Source organism: Penaeus monodon, chromosome 24 (assembly GCF_015228065.2).
Source record: "Penaeus monodon isolate SGIC_2016 chromosome 24, NSTDA_Pmon_1, whole genome shotgun sequence".
Lineage (NCBI taxonomy): Eukaryota > Metazoa > Arthropoda > Malacostraca > Decapoda > Penaeidae > Penaeus > Penaeus monodon.
The window spans coordinates 12,776,236-12,776,453 of record NC_051409.1 but is presented as its reverse complement, the minus strand read 5'-3'; the positions used below and the strand labels follow the sequence as shown (position 1 = coordinate 12,776,453).

The window sequence follows — 218 nt, the reverse complement described above, 5'->3', positions numbered from 1 at the left end:
ATTATAACCCCCTCCCAACCGAAACAGCGTCCACGAACATTCCCGTGAAGGCTACACTAAGAATCGCCATCACACTCGACAGCACCTCTCGAAAAGGAACGCGAAACGAGACGTTCTGTCGTATTTATCAGTGCGTTACGACGGCTGACGGGTGGCAGAGGGGCAAACCAGAACGAGTGGAAAGGTAAAGTTTGAAAAAAATGTAGCTTGAAACAAAA

At 48.2% G+C, this 218-nt stretch overlaps 1 protein-coding gene across 1 annotated transcript in view; it reads left to right on the top strand.

The window, feature by feature from the left end:
- The window catches only part of LOC119588585, a gene marked incomplete at its 5' end in the record, with an annotated part of 260,597 nt that overhangs the window by 244,542 nt on the left and 15,837 nt on the right, over window positions 1-218 (top strand).